Source organism: Lepisosteus platostomus, chromosome 1 (assembly GCF_059453375.1).
Source record: "Lepisosteus platostomus isolate fLepPlt1 chromosome 1, fLepPlt1.hap1, whole genome shotgun sequence".
In the NCBI taxonomy this organism is placed as follows: domain Eukaryota; kingdom Metazoa; phylum Chordata; class Actinopteri; order Semionotiformes; family Lepisosteidae; genus Lepisosteus; species Lepisosteus platostomus.
In genome coordinates this window covers 5,174,873-5,186,663 of record NC_142611.1, presented here as the reverse complement: position 1 = coordinate 5,186,663, position 11,791 = coordinate 5,174,873, and the positions used below count along the sequence as shown (strand labels likewise).

At 36.2% G+C, this 11,791-nt stretch overlaps 1 protein-coding gene across 2 annotated transcripts in view; it reads left to right on the top strand.

Annotated features, from left to right (window-relative positions):
• Positions 1-7,815: 7,815 nt before the first annotated feature.
• The window catches only part of wdr17 (WD repeat domain 17), a 43,772-nt gene continuing 39,796 nt past the window's right edge, over positions 7,816-11,791 (top strand). The window contains exon 1 of one of the 2 annotated variants that reach the window (XM_088644515.1): positions 7,816-7,911. The gene's annotated coding sequence lies outside the window, so the exon portion shown is untranslated. The remainder of the gene's footprint in view (positions 7,912-11,791) is intronic. The other variant, XM_088644504.1, reaches the window with a different exon arrangement.

Below are 11,791 nucleotides of genomic sequence, written 5' to 3'. Positions count from 1 at the left end.
CTTCTTGTTATTCCTGACATTTTGAACCAGTAGCAGCTCATAATATGTTGTTGATTAATTTATTTGTGTGCTTGAAGTGTTCATTTACCACATACGGTAAATGTTGATGGCATTTAGCATGTTGAGTCTGTTTTACAGCAGATTTTAAGAGAGCTATTAAAAAAAACACACTAAAGTCCTTTAGTCTCTGTTGCATAATCCTGGTTCTGGAGGAGCCTCATACAGGTTTTCTGGTTTCATTTTTGTTAGCCTGACTCACTGAAATCCCAAACTGAGTTTTCTCCAGGGGATCGAAATGACCATGAAACTTGTGCTGGAAGGTGGGAGACGGGTCTCACCTGTGTCTGCACAGAATCACCTGATCATTCTGAGTTTTGATCATTCATATTTTTTTAAAGTTACATACACAAAATAGGTTATTTTCTTGAAACTACGGCCTGGGTACAAACAAACTCCTTTCAAAATAGTCATTCAGTTCAATTAAAGGTTCAGTAAATGTAATTAATTAAGAGCTCAGTTTAAATGAAAACCACAAGACACAGGGGTACTCCAGGCCTGGGAATCAGTCCTCCAGGGCATTCAGTTAAGATCTGATCTGAGTATTAACCATCCCAGGCAGCAGTCAGTCTCCCCACCTGCTGTACTCTATATGCTGTATAGCAGACGTGCTGTGTACTGTGTGCCCTTACAGGGCTCTAGATATCATGTCTGATAATTTGCCTGACTCGTTTACTGACAATCTACCCACAAGAAAAGTAAAAACTAGTGTCATTATTCACTGAAACACAGATTCAAGATAAACAGTATTATAAAATATAATGTAGCTGCATTTATTCTGGTTCTCCAGCAATTCTATCTCCAAAAATGACACAGGTAAAAGCAGTGGGGTTTCTGAATGTGTTGCATCCTTACATTAGATGTCTTTCTGCAAGTTTATCACAAAACTAGAACTACATACAGTACCTGTAATTTGAAAACAGGAATGGTGGAAGGCCACTCGGTACAATATACAGCATGTCCGTTCAAATCAGAAAACCAACTTAAATGATCAAAACCTGATGCACCTACGTGTACTATTAGATGGAAAAACATGTTGCGAAATGGCAGAGTGTAGATTATTATTAAGAAGTCACACTCAGCACACAACACACCACAGCAGTTGTTCTCTGTTTTAAAGCAACTACAGTACCAGAAAAGTATTGCTTTATAATGGTGGTTGATCTCAATGTACCATATGTGTCTGTTGATACAGTGGACCTTTCTGTAACATTGATTCCAGATTTATGCATAGGATTTTGAGTCGTGTATGAGGTATATCATAATCCTGCCATTCAGGTATTTTGTTAAAATTGATTGAGCCTGATGACAACATGAAGAGTGCATTTCTTACTACAGTATGTTTTTAATGCTTACGTTTAATACTTTTCTTTAAAAATAGCAGACGTACAGTATACAGTACAGTAGGTATGAAAACAAATATTTGGTGCACCATCCTTCCAATCATACTGAAACTGGCAACTCTTAAAGTTATGTAAATCTAGTGGCTCTTGTATATCCGTTTGTCTTTAGCTGTATGGTTAACAAGGTTGGTGGCCAAGACCTTAATCTAGTTTTGTGAGGTCACCTGAGCTGCTTTATGGCCTTTCCACTGCCTTGAAATGAATTAAATTGGATGTGCAACATTCCCAGACTATTATGGAAACTGGAAGGTAAATGGTCGAAAGTGTATAATGGAAATATATATTCTAGATCAGTGAGCTTCATTACAGCTTCTGCAATCAACTAGGATTTTTGGCTTCCATTCAGCCAGAGGTCTTAATTACTTAATTAAATTGTGAACTTAATTGAACTTAATTCCAAGTATTTTCTTTGTTGTTAAGGAACTAGCAGAAAGATTTTGGACATTTAGGATTTCATGTTTCCTGTACCAAGGCAGTAGCTCTCCAGATGTGAAGATCACAGATGCACACATGACAAATACAATTGAAATGTTATTATAAATGAAAAACTGCACTTAATGCTAGTAAGACTTTTCAATTACAGTATATGCTGAAAATAACCTTAATGTCAAGTAAATATTTTTTTTGAGGAAGTAATTTTGAAGATAATAGCAAATTGCTTTTCATTTTCATTTTTGCCATTTTGAAAATATTGGAAGCAAAATAATAAAACATCAATGGTACAAAGCCCTAGTGATCATGAAAGCTAATAACTTCGGGCTTTTATGCATTTTCCACAATTATGTAATGGGTTTTCACATTCTTAACAATAATGATCTGAGAGTTTGTGTATCTATAATATTCTGCAGGAAATTATTTTTTACAACCTCCAGTACTTGTATACAAACACATAAAAACGAACTACTGTATACTATATAGTTGAGTGTAGGGAACAGAACAGAGTAGTGGGAAATCTATATAATGAACCCTTACAATACATTTTGTGAAGAACATAGCTTATACTGTATATAATGTATAGTCTTAAATTATAATAAACTTTATTTTATATAGCGCCTTTAAAGGTGGCTTTTCAAAGCCCTATACAGAATGACAACAAAAATAAATAAAAAGAATACACAAGATAAAACACAATTACAATACACAGAGGAGACCGTGGATGGTGGTACTAAGTATAGTAGGAGCAGAGGGGTAAAGAATGGAACCAGTTAAGTAAAGGCTGTTCTTAAGAAGAAGGTTTTGAGTCTGGATTTGAAGGAGTTTAGAGAAGGTGACTCCTTGGGGAGAGAGTTCCAGAGCTTGGGTGCATAACAGGAGAAGGCCCTGTCACCCATAGAATGTAGACAGGCTCGGGGAACAGTTAGGAGACCAGAATTAGAAGAGCGAAGGTTGTGAGATGGGAGTAGGGTGATAATAGTTCAGACAGGTACTGAGGTGCCAAGCCATGCATAGCCTTATAGGTGAGCATGAGGATTTTAAAGTCTACACGGAATCTGACAGGAAGCCAGTGCAAGGACTCCAGGACAGGAGTAACGTGATCACTTGCACCAGACCTGGTCAGGATTCTGGCTGCCAAATTTTGGACATGCTGCAGTTTGTTCAATGTAGATTTAGATACCCCAGAGAGTAGAGCATTACAGTAGTCAATTCGGGAAAACAATTTTGTTGATCAGCTTTTCAGCAACAGTTAGTGATAACATATGGCATAGTCTAGCAATGTTTCTGAGGTGAAAAAAATATGTTTTGACAATCGAATATCACCCCAAGGTTTTTCAATTTAGAAGCTCAAGTACAGAACCATCTACAGCTAGGGTTACAGAATTGGCTTTACGAAGTTTATGGGGGGTGCCAATAAGCATGACTTCAGTCTTGTCACAGTTAAAATGAAGAAAATTTTGAGTCATCCAAGTTTTTATGTCAGAGATGCAAAGAGATAGAATAGAGACAGCTACATCAGTGTCAGGTTTGATATGGATGTATATTTGAGTATCATCAGCATAGCAATGATAGCTGAGGCCAGGTGATCTTAAAAGTTGACCAAGTGGAAACATATAAATGCTGAAAAGCAAGGGGCCCAGTATTGAGCTCTGAGGAAACCAGGCTTAACAAGACCAATTTCAGACCTGTACCCATTAAGAGAGACAAAGTGACTGCAATCAGTGAGATCAAATAATAATAATAATAATAATAATAATAATAATAATAATAATAATTGCTTACACTTATATAGCGCTTTTCTGGACACTCCACTCAAAGCTCTTTACAGGTAATGGGGACTCCCCTCCACCACCACCAATGTCAATGTCAATGTTAATAATAATAATAATAATAATAATAATAATAATAATAATAATAATAATAATAATAATAATAATAATCGTATAGTAATGTATGTGCATACAACCTATTTTTAAAATGTTCATGATGTTACTTAAATGGTAATGTTATTGAATAACAGTAATAGTTCAATAATAAGAATTAATTATTATTATTGTTGTTGTTATTATTATTATATGCTAAATAGGTTGAAATAAACAGTTGAATTACTGATACAAGCATTCTTACCCTACAGAGAAGCAGATGACAACAGTTTTAGAAATCTAAAAAACCTGGATACTCTTGGAAGGATTTGATGAGGTTTTGGTAGGACTGCAGGTATTGCAATTTGATTCTCCATTTCACAAGGTTGACTGAAAAGCGATTGTTTCAGTTGACGGATTTCAGAGTTTTTTATGTGAGAAACTATAAAACAGGCTTGCTTAGGTTGACCTTACGTGTATTGTCCGAAATTCCTTATCTTTAGAACGTATTACGTTGTGCCAAGGGGTACTTTTATCTCTGTGGAACACACCCTTTATCATGTCTCCCAGGCTCCCAAGTGGAAAGAGAAATCGCAACATGTGCACGACCGCCATCTATTGGCAAAACACCCATTGGCATTAATAGCCTGTGACGTACTGTACTTCGAGGACCAAATCATTTCGGGGGGTTCAGGTACTGGTTATCTAGGTTTGTGGGTGTAGTCTGTACTGTACTGTAACTGTTGCATGCCTTTCTAAACGACTGAAGGACTTTTGCTGCGAAAAGTGCAGAAAAAAATATGTTTAATAATTTTAAACGATCCATTTTCTATCGTTTCAATTTCTTTTGTGTTTGTGATTAGACGTTTTCGTTTTCTTTTACACACCACGGTTTTTGGTTGGTTTCTGTTGTTTGTGTTGTGTTGCTTTTGTTCCGTTGTAATTTCAGTTAATTGCCATTATACAGTATTTAATTTGAGAAAAACTTTTTAAAAAAATAGTGCATTGTAAAATTCTATTTTTGAAACTTTTGATTGTTAAATATAATGGAAAATAATGATCATAAATAAATATTTTTTATATCATACTGTATATGGAAATACAGAACTAGACGTTTGTTGAGATGGTTTTTCTAGATAGTGTTGTAAAATACATAAGAGCTAATTAATTTAGACATTCTCATAGTTCATAGTATCTGTTCAAAAGGAGTACTTTAGTTTATACTGTGAATGATGAAGTAAAACAAATATTTTTCAAATTTTTATTAAGGGAAGGTATTCATGTAAATCTTTGAGATAAATCTAGTGTTGAATTTGGTTGTTAGGAGACTGAGGCAGACTGATGCTCTGCATTAAAACAAAAAATGTCCAAAGAATGGTTCTTAATGGTATCAGGAACAATACCATAGTCTAAGGCATTTACAATGGATGTAGTTTGTAAACAGGTTTATAATCAGCACAGGTCTACTGTAGGTGACTATACTGTAAGTGTACCTGTTTTCTCAATGACTACATATCAAACTGGCTCATTTCAGGATAATCAAGATATTAATTATTTTAACATATACGTACAGTACATTTACTACTACAGATGCACTCTAAGTATTTTTAATATCAGACAACATTTTAATTAGAAACCTATTACAAGAATAACTGTATGTTTAGAGAAACCTGTGGGGAAAGTGTAGGAAAGGAGAGCTAAACTATATAATTTTTTTTTACTAATATATTGAAAGGCAATAAAATGCAGGAATATAGTTTTAAGGGAAATTATTCAATACATCTACCAGTCACATTTTAAACCATTTTCAATAAAAAAGGATAGGAAACTAGGCATTTGAAAAAAAATGTTAGGTGTATCTCAGTGCTGTTTCTGAATAAATGATAGGTGTTCAGCAAACGAAACACATGTCTAGAACTGTCATTTGTGCAAAGATGTTGTAATGGATGTGTACTATGTAGCCCCCAGCCCTATAAATTCAATACGTGTCTGCTAAATTTCTTTATAAGATGGAAAGAGTGATGATTGCAGAGATTGACCAGGCATTTGGCATTGTGAATGCTAGATTGTCATAGCAGTTCATGACACAATGTCTTAATGTGCATCCAGCTACCATTTCCCATCTACTGGACCATGTCAGGTTGGCTCGTAATGTTAGTGGTAGTGCTTCTCTTTCTTTGCAACTGCTCATGACCAAGCCAGTTAGTGACAGAACAGTCTAAAGATTTTTGTCATATTAAGATATGAGGTGCTATGATGGCCAAAAGCTAATAATGATGTCAGTATTTTGTAATTATAGTCAGGAAAATGGAAGGATGTCATTTAATCTGACAAATCAGCATTTACTCTAATCTGAGTTTTCTGATGATTGACAGTGTATAACAATGTCAAAGTGCATCTGTGTACTACTGTACAGTATGTTATCGAACAAGCTAATGGGATATGACAGTGTGGATTAAATGAATGTTTACTACCAATCAGAGCTTGCTGTTGTACAGGGTAATCTCTCTGGCCAGTGTGACGTGGACAACATCTTGTAGCCAGTTCTCCTCCCACTGTTAATGCAAACTGGTGGATATACAATAGATGGCTCTTCAGCCTAGAGAGCTATATCGTCAACCTCAGATCATCTTCAGTTGTTACAGGCTTTGCAGCTCTCCTACAGGTACTTGGGAGATGTCTGTGTTTGTTAAACCCTTTAAGATTTCAGTAATCCCTGTTTGTATTTATGACATCTGTTACATCACAGCCAATACATGCAAAATGTGTATTTCCTCTGCATACTGCAGTTAAAAACTGAATCCAGCAATTACTTTGCCATAAAAACAGTCATGGAGATATAACGCAATTTTTTGGCATTGCCAGTCACGATATATAGAGACAAATGATCGAAGTATAACCATTATTGTCTCCAGTCCTAATCAGTGTGAAGGATTGGAAGGATTTGATTGGCAGAAGGAGTGTGGATTTCTCAGTACTATACTTTAGATCACAGGATCAGCAGAATGGAAAAACAACTTTGGTTAATATGTAACTAATATTATTATTATTATTATTATTATTATTATTATTATTATTATTATTATTATTATTATTATTATTATTTTCGTCATCATCGTCATTATCATCATCATCATCATCATCATCATCGCCATAATTGTCGTCGTCCTTATTGTTGCAAGGCTAGAGAATTGTTTTCATCTTAGTACAGTACATGCATTTACAGTACGTCTTACCAGCCCCAGCCAGTATTAATACAATATATATTAGTTGAATATTTTATTTAAATATCGTATTTTGACCTCACTGTTTTACATTAACCTTAATTTTCCAGCAAACGAACATATTGTTTCCTTTCAAGATCTTACTTATTCGACTTATATACTGTACAGTATATGTTATTTTTTTTAAAGTTTACATATCTCTATTAATTACAGGTTGCCGCTATGCAAAATCCAGAGGTTACTACTTAATTGATAGGGACATGGCTAGGTACAGTATATTGCAGAAATGGCAAACTAATCTCTCCCCTGTGATGAGGATGTGAGCTGATGCAAGGACTTGCACAAAATACTGTAACTAATTCAATAGTTGCATTTTTTCCTGGCCTCCGGCATTGTATTGTTTGTCACAGCTCTGTTGTGTGAGTAGGCATATCAGCTGTTTACAACTCCTCTGAACTAACATTGTATAGAGGTGTAGTTTTTTTTTTACTTTTCTCTTTACATATTATAAGAGTGATAGTAAAAGAAAAACACATTGTTCATTCACTAATGTCACACATGGAAAACGCAGGAAATCATTAATGAACAAATACTGCCAATTTAAGTGCAGTGCCTTAACAAATACTTTATTATCTTCGCTCCAAACAATCGGCAATTGTCATTACAAGATTTTCGCGTTTCCATGGCGTCCTGTCACTTCCATCGGTTCAAGGGTTAGCAGATACAACCAAACCGTCCTGTTCGGCTTGATTGACTTAAAACGTGACCAATTACAATTCTCTCCCGAGCACCGTGCGGCCGATGAGCTCTGAAAACCTCCAATCAGAGGTGAGATACCGAACAGGTATTAGCTGCCGGGAGAGGCTGCGATTTGCGGTACACCAAATTTCAGCACCACATCGCTGTCCACTGTAAGAGATTCGGTTTTAGGTAAGTGTACTGAAGGAATTAACTTCTTTATCAAGATATTTAGATGTTTAAGATGGGTGTTCTTTCAGTTTGAATTGAAACATTTTTAGCTTCTGTTTCATTTTGATAAATGCCTCCTGTCTTACTGTGGTTTCGTATTAAGCTTACTGTAGCTGTGGAAACTATGCTTCAGGAAATGCAAACCACTATACAGCATGTACAGAAAACACGGAGAAGATGAAATAGAGGTGTTAACATATTGTAAGCGAAAGTACGAATAGATGAAAATGTCATTGAAACAAAATTGATTTACGTTTCTCGAAGAGTAAATATAAACAATCAATCACCCCCGGTGCTTATACTGTAGCTAGCGAGCATGGGAGCACACGAAAAGAATTTCAAAAATTTTCTTTATGCTAAAATGTATATCAAAACATATCTTCAAGTATTAACCTATCTTCATTGAAGGTTTGATGCCAAAAGGTTTCTTAGTGTACTTTATGACCAACAACTAATTTAAACCTTTAAACTTCGTTGAGTGTGCTCATGGTGATCTCACTGGTGTCTGGCATGTACTGTATGTACTGTATATAATAGTCTATAGTATCTACAGTACAATCCTGCTATACAATTTCACCAAAGTACAAACAGTTTACACTATATTGAAAACAGTCTGAGGCAAGCATTTCTCCAGCAACACAGGATTCTATTAAATGTATATTTCAATCATTGTGTTTCAATGTGGAAATTGATTTCATCATCACATGTAAGACTGTCTATGAGATTACAGAGATTTACAGAGGATTACAGTTCCTGAATTCTGCTTCAGGGAACAGAACAAGAAGACTATGGGGCATACTTACAGCCATGAGAATAAGACATACATAATGATGAATTGTGAAGGGTGGGCAGTGAAAGGTACAGTATGGGTTCCATAAACTAGAACCCCAGTCTAAAAGCCACTAGGTAAGAGATCACTAGTCACATAGTTGACAGACAATTATATCCATAAGTGTGTCATAATGAGGCATCTGTTAAGAAGATACAGTATGTTGAAGTATATTTAAAATCAAGAATACTAGACACTTGTTCACACAAATGTTTTTGGGAGTATGGGACAAGCTACTAAGCCATGTTGTTGAAGGCAATACCCTAGCATCTTATAGGAAACTACTGCATGAGATCCTTAGATCAATTGGACCATGTGGAAGTTAGTTTCTAAATGGGCCAAATGGCCTCTTCTTGTTTGAAATCATATGCTCTTAATTAATCAATTTCCTTAATCAATCAACCAATCAACCAACCAACCAACCAATCAATCAGTCAATTGAATTGAACTATAAAGGAGACAATCAAACCCAGAATGTCTTTGAAAAGTGGGAAGAAACAAGAACACCTGGTAAAAACAAATATGACCCAGGGAAAAACATTCAACCCACCCCAACAGGCAGATGCCCTAAGCTGGTATTCAACCCAAGACCATGGTGCTGCGATATAGAAGTTGTGGCCATGGCCTGGTTCATGCCACAAATAACATAGCTACTGTAGGTCTACATCTATTGCAGTCGCCAATGCCAAAAGGTCTCCTCAATCCCATTAACTACACAGTTATATTTTCTTGTTTTATCTACTGCTCCAGTACTTCCAGTACTTTCTGTGCAGGCCCATATAATGAAACACTTCAAAAATGTAATAATAATAATAATAATTGCTTACACTTATATAGCGCTATTCTGGACACTCCACTCAAAGCGCTTTACAGGTAATGGGGTCTCCCCTCCACCACCACCAATGTGCAGCATCCACCTGGATGATGCGACGGCAGCCGTAGTGCGCCAGAACGCTCACCACACATCAGCTATTAGTGGGGAGGAGAGCAGAGAGTAATGAAGCCAATTCATAGATGGGGATTATTAGGAGGCCATGATTGGTTAAGGCCAATGGGAAATTTGGCCAGGACGCCGGGGTTACACCCCTACTCTTTTCGAGAAACGCCCTGGGATTTTTAATGACCACAGAGAGTCAGGACCTCGGTTTTTACGTCTCATCCGAAGGACGGCACCTGTTTACAGTATAGTATCCCCATCACTATACTGGGGCATTAGGACCCACGTGGACCACAGGGTGAGCACCCCCTGCTGGTCCCACTAACACCTCTTCCAGCAGCAACCTTAGTTTTTCCCAGGAGGTCTCCCATCCAGGTACTGACCAGGCTCACACCTGCTGAGCTTCAGTGGGTTGCCAGTTGTGAGTTGCAGGGTGATATGGCTGATGGCTAAAAAAAGTAGTTTGTTGACAAACATGTAAAGTTTGTTGACAAACATACTGTACTGTATTTAATAATTATGCTAAAGTAACTTATTATTTTTCACAAATTGCTATTATTACTGTAGGCAGTTACTCAATTTTGAATTTAGCAGTGAAAATACTGTATACTGTATATTGTGAAACATGAGAAGCACTGTGAAATTAACTATGAAATTGTATAACCATCATGAATTTTGTGTGTTATCAGATCATCAGATCATCTTCTTTAAGGGTGGGGTTTGTCACATGCTGGTTTCAGATTGTAACACATTAATGTAGAGCTGCAGTTCAGACTGCAAGCTATTGCAATGTTGCAACATTATAACATAACCCTGAGAGCATCAGGACCAATCCACTCACTAATAAATGCTACCAACTGACATGACGCACCTGAAGTTGTCTGAGACCCACACAATGTCATATACAGTAACTATCTAGCAATGGGTCTTTCAGAAACAGAGGAGTCACACGAGGGATCTCTTCCAGTCAGGAATAATTATATCCATTAATACACAACCAATTACAGTCATCCTGTATAAACATAAAACCACATTGCTGGACACTGAAAATTGTTTTTCTTCCTGACAGTAAATAGTTCTGTGTCTAATGTGGTATAGCTTGCGTGCAGAAAAAAAAATACAAAAGATGCAAACATTTTTGCAAGGGGACAATTTCCATGGCGATGGAGGTGATGGCATGATGGTCTTGAATGTCAAGTTGAGCAGCCAGCTTCTACTTAACTTTAATACAACTATCACTGCACAGCATTATGCTCACAAGTGTCGACAGAGACCTGTCTATTACTGTACATCAAGACTGACATCGACATGAATTACTGTTTAAGCAAGCTAATACTCAGCTGCTCGTATAAAAGGATAGGTCAAGACTTTGTGCTTCAATCAGGAATCAAGATCTTGCACTAGATCACTGCATTTAAACCCCTTATCCCAAAAGAGCACCTGTGGGATTGTTTGTGTTGCATACACCAGTGCCAACCACAACCAAATTATACTTTACAAATATGTTTGTAAAGCATGTCAGAACATACACAAACTAGAATTGTATAATCTACCTTAATCTACTGTAACTAGGCACCTGATATACTGTACACATACTGTATGGTATTTAGAGTCTAAAGTCTGTTTTTTGTTCCCCTTTACAAACTTGAGTCCTTCTTTTTTTTTTTTCCTGATTCTTTAACAACTCAGGGATACATGTCTTACAGGTCCCAAATGCATTAATTAAAATTTTGATAGGCATTAACTGAGAGATTCAAGAACTCAGTACAATCCAATCTGCTGTTTATAGAATTCAATTGGTTTGCAAGGGAAACAAAGTGATTAAATTATATGCTTGCACATACTGTAAAATTGATTAAACCATCTGAGAGTAAATTAATTGAACCAAATATGAAATGATGTGATGGTGATAGACGGATTATAAAAGCGATAATTTACTACTTACCTTCCAAGGACATTCTATAGGTTAATACAATAAAATCACTACACACCCAACTTAACAAATTAGGCTATACAAAAACAAGATAATTAAGGGTGACATTAAAATTTAATGCTTGTATTTAATCACCTTGATA